We start from the raw sequence: 7,786 nt of genomic DNA on the forward strand, positions 1-7,786 counted from the left end.
CACACACACACACACACACACACACACACACACACACACACACACACCCAGAGTTTCTTTTGGGCTGAATAGAGTGCACAGAGGTAAAAGGTGTTGGTGGAAGACACACATCTCTTAGAGAACATGAATCAAACAGAGTCTCCTCTAAAGTTTTAATAGCAGAATAATTATTTACAGTCAACAATTCTCAACTATTAATGGGCCTCGCTTTGCTGACTCTTACCATTGAGTCATTTCACTCCTTGCCTTCATTAGATAATGGGCAGGGAAAATAGCACCCAGTAATAACTTCAGTTTGCATTTTTGTTTCTGGGTAGTGTGTTTATACATTTCCAATTACTCTCAGAGACTTTTCTTAATTATTTCTCTCAACAGCCTTGGTCATAAATTAGTTTTTATGTGATTGCCAAGACAAAGTGGCTTACTCCATAGCAAGTAAGTTAAAGAAATAGGACCCCAAACCAGTCATTTAATTCTTAGTACTAGTCAGTCCTCTTTCAATTATTGGTGATTGAGCGAAAGCTCAGGGCTCTGACTGTTTTCTCTGTCTTTCATTTTTGAGCACCTCTATGCTGGTTCCTTTTCAAGCAGACTCTCCCTCATGGGGGCAGGATGGAGTCAACAGCTCCAGGCTTTTGCATCCTAACTTCTCAACAAACCTAGCGGTGGAGAAAGGTCCTTCTGTCCTTGGTCTTCCAAGTAAAAGTCCCAGGTTCATCTCTGAGTGAGTCACATGCTCATCCCTGAGCCAGTCATAGTGTCTGGGAGAATGTGATGCTCTGATTGGACAGGTCTGCATGACATGTGCACCCTGGAGGTTGGCTGGGGAGAAAACTCATCTCGACCTGGACCTTGTGGTAGAGAGTAGAGAGGAGTGATTCCTTAAGGAACATTAGGAAGTTGTAATCAGGAGGTGAGAGAGTGAGTCTGGTCAGGCAAATCACAATTGTCCACTACAACGGATCAGTGGGTGGGAGATGGGCATCGACTTTGGGCTAATCACCTGAGCCAAAAAGAACTAACTCCATCAGTCCTGAAGTTTTCCTCGACACCCTCTGTATTATCTTCTTACAGTTCCTATGGTTTTAAAGATTATTTTCAAACAAATTGCATTTCTTAAGTAGTCACTGATTTTCCTGTTTTTGTTCATTGCTTACTGACTAGTATAATTTGGACCCCACAGCGTGGCTATAAAGTCACCAAAACTAGACAGTTAATATATCATCACCGATGCAACATTCTACTTCTATGTAAAGTTTCTGAAAAGAGTTTTGAAATAGTGCAAGTAGTTCACATGATCCCATGATCTCTTAGGCATCTAGGAACCCACGCTTGGAATGCCTGGGCCAAATAAATAACTTATTCACCTTGGAGGCGTTCTCTTCTAGCTGCTGGCTCCGCCCTCAGCCTCTTGTAACCTTGTTCTTACATAGTATTGATGAAAAAGTTGATGGGAAAAGGAGATTGAAGATCACGGTGTAAGAGATCATTTGAGGACCTGACTTGATTTTAATTATCCATGCTTTTTCTTTCTTTGTTATAAATAATCTTGTAAATTGTTCAGATGGATCCGGAAAGTGAGCCTGTCAGGGAGAATAGTTAGGCTGCCTGGGGCTGAGGATGGCAGAAAGGGAGAAAGGAAAAGACATCGCTGTGGGTGGCAGCTTTCTCCCTGGATAACTTTCATTCTTACCAGATGTCAGAAGATTCTCTCCGTCCTACCCTGAAAACAGATTTCAGTGTCAACCACCTCGTCTTGGATGGAGGTCCAAGTGACTGCAATTTCTTGCCTAAATTACGGCAGTAATTTCCCAGCTGTCTCGCTGCTCTTTCACTTGCCCTGTCTACAGTCTCTCTCCAACCTCACAACCAAAATGATCTTTGTAAAACACACCTGGAAACCCACGCTTCTCACTGCGTTGGTCCAAGTCATCATTACTTCTCACCTGGATTATTTTTTTTAATTTTTCATTTTTTTTTGGCCGTGCTGCTCAGCTTGGCGGGATCTTAGTTCCCCAACCAGGGATTGAACCCGGGGCCACGGCAGTGAGAGCGTCGAGGTCTAACCCCAGTCCTTCACCTGGATTATTAGAAGAGCTTCCTAGCTGGTCTCCCTGCTTCTGCCTTTGCCTCCCTGCAGTCTAAGCTCAGCAGCCACCAGGGTAATCCTTATAAAGTACAAACTCCATCCTGTCATCTCTCTGTTTGAAAACCTCGAATGACTCCCTATCTCACTCAGGGTGTAAATCAGAGCCCTCACACCCACCCAGCCTGACTGACCTGCGACCGCCCCCTTCTGCGAGCCACCTCGGCTTCACCTTCCACTGCATCCCCTCCCCCATGACTCTACTCAGCTGCATGTGCCAGCCCTGCCCCTGCCTCGGGGAATTTGCAATCGCTGCTTCCCTGCCTGGAATGTGTGTCCCTCAGATGACCCACGTGACTCGCCCCTCCCCTCCCTAGATCTCTGTCCAAATGTCAAACTGTCAGTGAGGCCGTCCATGGCCACCATATTTATTTCCTCTTCTGCTGTGACAAATCACCACAAACCTAGTGACCTAAACAACACAAATTTACCGTCTTACACACAAATTTACCATCGTACAGTTCTGGAGGTCAGAGTCCAAAATGCTTTTCACTGGGATAAAATCAAGGTGTCGGCAGGTATTTGTCTTCTGGAGGCTCTAGGGGAAAATCCGTTTGCCTGCCTTCTCCAGCTTCCGGGAGGCTGCCCACTCCTTGGCGTACGGTCCCCTTGCAGCCAGTGATCACATCAGTCCAACGTCTGCCTCCATCACTACCTCTCCTCTGCCTCTTAGAAGGACACCTGTGATTACAGAAGGCCTGTCCAGATACTCCAGGGAAACCTCCCAATCATAAGATCCTTAATTTAATCACATCTGCAAAGTCTCTTTTGCCATGTCAGGTAACATATTTGCAGTTTTCTGGGATTAGGCCCTGGGCATCTTTGGGGGACCGTTATTCTGCCTGCAGCCGTCACCCTGTGTAGATTAGCACGCCTCCATCACACACTCAGTCCCCTCCATCTGACACGCTTTTACTTATGTGTCTATTATTATTATTTCATTTATTGTTTTATTGACTGTCAAGTAGCTTAGAAAGTAAGCAGCTTGAGGCCAGGGACTTAACTGCTACATTTCCAGGGCCTGGAACGGAGACTCACACATAGCAAGCATTCAATATATTTCTTTGAATAAATGATTCCTAAGTATATCATTTCCCCCAAAGATAAACAGTATGAAAGAATCTCACAAGGTTCCGATTTTGGGGCTCCTGTAAGTGCTGACAAAGACCAAAACTTCAAATGCCATTTCTACCTGTGCGTGTCACTCCTCCAGCCCTGCTGTGCACAGCTGGACTAGGAGGTTCAGTATGGACCATCTGACACTTGTCTCATTATACCTTCTGTCTGTGATATGAATTCTGTAGCTGGGAGTGAAAACCAATTTTAAAAGAGCAATTAGCTTTTGTGATTAGCAGGGCTTTGAAAACTTCACAGTTATAATTAATACGTGCCTTAAATTGTGTTTTAATTGTTGTATCTGCTCTAGGGAGAACAGCCTATATAGCAGGATTTCTGAATTTGGCCATTGAAGGGTGTTATGAGTTTGTGATCCTAGCAGCCCGTAATGAAAAATGGAAAAGTCCTTTTGAACTTTCCAGTACAAATTATATAAAACAGTTAAAAACTGTTACCTTAAAAATTAAAAATGTGTAATAATTTTAATTGTTGAATAAGCAATACATGCACATAGTACAAAACTTAAAAGGTCAAAAGAGTATATTACAGCCTCTCACCCAGTACTGTTCCATAGAACTTTCTACAATAATAGAAGTGTTCTATTTTTGTGCCGTCCAACACAGTAACTACTAGCCACATGAGGTAGCTGAACTCTTAGAACATGGTTAGTACAACTAAAGAATTTTAATGAAGTTTAAGTTACAACTAAATATGGCTGTAGTTTTGGGCAAGACGATTCTTGCTACTAAGCCCTTTCATTTGCCAAACTGTTTGAGTTTCCAGGCTTTATGTATTCTTTGCTGGGTACTGGTACATTTGCACACACGTACACATATTTTACTATTATGAAAAGCTATTGTTTCTAGGGATTTTGGTTTGTTTGTTTCGTTTTCCACGGTGTAATGGAAAACAGAACAGGGAAAGCAAGTCATAGGGGTCAGCTGGGATGATGCTACCCCTCTGATTGTCCCCATTAACTTAACCTTTGCTCATGGAAGATGACTGACAGAGTAAAGAGACGTGAAGCCTCGGGTGGTGGCCAACTGCCTCCGTGTCACAGACCAGGAAATGCCAGCCCTAAATTTTTTTTTCCCAATATTTTCCCCTAATGCCTTCCTGGATCTATCCTAAGCTTCCAAACCAAATCCAAAACCAGACTCCTGGGGATGTTTCACCATCACATGAATTATAATGAATTACTTTATGGACATGAATATAATGCAGGAAGTTTCACCATGGATCTCAGTTGAGGTGATACATTTTTCCTGTGTCATGAGATCACACTTGTGAATTCCCTTTGTGAATAAGTTAGTTAGTGAGAGTGTAGTTTGACAAGAATCCAAAGAGGAACCGATCTCCCCTCATTTCTCTTGTTTAAATTTCTCCAGCTATGAAGTAACAGAGGTCCTCTGAGAGGTCCTTTGAAATGGGTAATAAACTTTTCTTTATTTCATGGGAAGTCTTAAAGACACTCTTCGACAGACAGTTGTATGGCAGCACAAGAATGGTGAGACAGTTTCCTTTGTGCCCCGGTGAGCAGAGAGACCGTTCCTTTGTACCTTTCATCTTTGGAAAGGGTCTGTAAAGATAAATTGTTCCTGATGTCCTTTTCTTCCTAATCTTTTTCTCCAGTAAGATGTCAGCCTCATCTATCTGGATAAATGTTGAAACCTATCTGGTGAATATTGATTTTACGTACAACTTAATAGTTTCTGTAAGCTGACATACAAAGAAAAATACAAAGCAAAGAGTGATAAGCCCTGGAAATACCATGGCATGGAAATAACATTTGATTTCGTTTTCAGAACACCCTTCTGTACAGCTCGTGTGCACAAGCCACGTAGAGAAGCATGTGGGGAATTCATGTAAATGAGATCGTACTTTATACGTGGTTCTGCAAACTGATTTTTTTAAACTCAGTAATAACATGTATATATTTCCAATGCAAAACTTAGTTTGATAAGAAAAAACATCTATTAAGTATTTTTTCATTCATTTAATAAGGGTTTTTTGTTTGTTTGTTTTGTTTGTTTTTGTTTGTTTTTCCCAACTGTCAGGTCTTATGAGCATTTTAAGTGCTTATCTCACGTAACTTTAACACTGACTCTCTGAGATAGTCACTTGTGGAGAGAGGAAATAACTTGCCCAAGGTTATATAGCTAATAAATGGTAGGATGGGGACTTGAACGCTGGTCTATTTGGTATCAGTGTCTATGACCTTAAACATTACATTGTATTGTCTACATGATGATTTTTAATGACTGGTTTGCAATCCATTGTGTTATCTCAGAATTTATTTAGCATGGCTGGTAAAATCTTTATCACATTCAATTACCTAACTCTGGAGACAAGATTCAATCTAGAACAATGGCTGTTCTGTTCCTTGGAGTCCAATTCCTCTGCTTCATCTCAGTTGCCAAGTTTTAAACTTTCTAAGTTTCTTGCTGCACCAAGAATTTGATAGAAATATTCTCACGATATGAAAGGGAATGGTTACCTTGAGCTGAGACAGGATTTTTCCATGCTGCTGGCATTTGCCTTTACATCTGTAGAGTAAAATTAATAACAATAATAACACCCTTAACACAATAACTTGTAATTCTCCATGCCCCCCACCTCTGAGCATTCAAAACAGGCTTCCCAAATAAGAAATTGCCAACTCATCACTAAGAGATAGGCAGAGCTTCTCTGATGCCAGAGAAAGCTGTTAATCATCCATTTTTCATTCTACAGTAGTTCCCAGTTGCTTCATTAGCTGACAGGAGAAAATGCCAGTTCATTTCTTATTAAAATACAGGGTCAGTGTGAAGTTACATGTTTTTACTCATAGGGCATGTAAGGCTATTGTTTTATGGATAATGTCTTAGATGAAAACAAAATCTCTGCCGTCATTGTCCCCTCTCCCCCAGCCCTGGTAAATAACAGAAGAAAAAACATATCCCCATGGGATATGTGCTCTCCCTATTAAACAACCGAAGATTTCACATTTTTTTTTAATAGATTTATTTATTTTTGGCTGTGTTTGGTCTTTGTTGCTGCGTGCAGGCTCTCTGCAGTTGCGGCTAGCAGGGGCTTCTGTTTGTTGTGGTGCGTGGACTTCTCATTGCAGTGGCTTCTCTTGTTGTGGAGCACGGGCTCTAGGTGCACGGGCTTCAGTAGTTGTGGCATGTGGGCTCAGTAGTTGTGGCTTGTGGGCTCTAGAGCACAGGCTCAGTAGTTGTGGCACACGGGCTTAGTTGCTCCGCAGCATGAGGGATCTTCCTGGACCGGGGCTCGAACCCGTGTCCCTGCATTGGCAGGCAAATTCTTAACCGCTGTGCCACCAGGGAAGTCCCTCACATTTTGTTTTGTAGGTAAGGAAGATCTTGAGGATACAGTTACATCTGGACTATTGAATACTTGTCAAGACTTCATCCCAAGACTACAATAAAATAATTTCACTTTTAACTTGATATTTTATATAATATCTATAATAATATCTAAAAATGCTTTGTCTGTATTTTTACCTGTGTTTTACAATTGAGTTTATTGCATTTTACATGAATTGAGACAAAAAACTACAGACCTTATGAGAGAATAAAAAGGGTATATAATTGAATTTCAAAGTAGGTTGCACACTCCCATTGGCAAAACTAATGCAGTTCAAGTTCATAAGAATGAGAAAAGTGGAGGTTATTTGTATGCATGCATTTTATCAATACTTAGGGAAAATATTGACCTCAATACAAATATAATGGGTCTTGATTAAAAGCCTAAAGTTAAAATGCCCCTCCCCATTTCAATGAAGAGAGAGTCTATACCTTTTCTTTGAGCTGAGTTCTTCTAGTATATCTTAGCTAAAGGTTTGAAGTCTATTGGGGTATCAACAACACACTGTAATGACTAAAAGTAAAAATGACTTGAAATAAGATTCTAGAGTTGGACTTAACTAATCACGATCAGTTAATCACAACCAGTCATTATCTTGGTGTTTTCTTGTTTTGCTTTTCTCACTCTTGCAAGCCTCTTCTCTGATCGTTTTTCCTTTCTTCAGAGATTTGTTAGAAATGTGTTATCAAGAAGATTCACTAGAACGGTGTGTTTACACAGTTGGAATAAGCAGGGAGAAGGGATGATCTCCGCTGGGAATGTCTGCATGGGAATTTAAGTAATGATTGAATTTGATGGAGGTGAGGAACTGCAGAATGGATGCTGCAAAAAGTAGAATTTGTCTCAGAGAAGGAAAATCAAGAAATTCACCCATAATTCTGAATAGAAGGAATAGTTAAAAATGATGAGTGGGCAAAATGAGAGAATAGTTCCGGGAAATCTGTAAAACGGGAATTGTGGGAAAAGAAAACACAGGCATAAGTATCAGACTTCATAAGTATCAGATAAAAGAAAGAAACTTCACTAAGCTAAAAAGTCACAAAATCTACAACTCAAAAAAAGGATCCACAGTTATTATGCTGAAATAAATGAGAGCATTTAGACAAATATGAATAAAATATTTGAATTTCAAGGATAAAGAAATAATCTTTCAAG

The sequence above is a fragment of the Aethalodelphis obliquidens genome, unplaced genomic scaffold (genome assembly GCF_003676395.1).
Source record: "Aethalodelphis obliquidens isolate GAN/ISIS:26980383/991018 unplaced genomic scaffold, ASM367639v1 scaffold57, whole genome shotgun sequence".
Classification (NCBI taxonomy): Eukaryota; Metazoa; Chordata; class Mammalia; order Artiodactyla; family Delphinidae; genus Aethalodelphis; species Aethalodelphis obliquidens.